A 278-nucleotide genomic window follows, 5' to 3' on the forward strand; every position below is an offset into this window, starting at 1 on the left:
AAAGTGATGGGGAGAGGGGAGGAGGGGAAAATATAAAATTGGGGAAAAAAGGAGAATTGAAAAAAAAGAAAAATGAAAAAAAAAGGAAATTGGAAAAAAAAGAAAAAGAAAAACAGAAAGATAAAAAAGAAAAATGAAAAAGAAAACTAAAAAAAACCTGAAAAAAATTTCAAAAAGGAAAACTGAAAAAAAATGAAAAAAGAAAACTGAAAGAAAAACCCGGAAAAAAAACCCTGAAAAAGAAAACTGAAAAAAAAGAAAACTGAAAAAAAAGAAAA

Source organism: Haliaeetus leucocephalus, unplaced genomic scaffold (assembly GCF_000737465.1).
Source record: "Haliaeetus leucocephalus isolate CR32 unplaced genomic scaffold, Haliaeetus_leucocephalus-4.0 Scaffold306, whole genome shotgun sequence".
NCBI lineage: Eukaryota > Metazoa > Chordata > Aves > Accipitriformes > Accipitridae > Haliaeetus > Haliaeetus leucocephalus.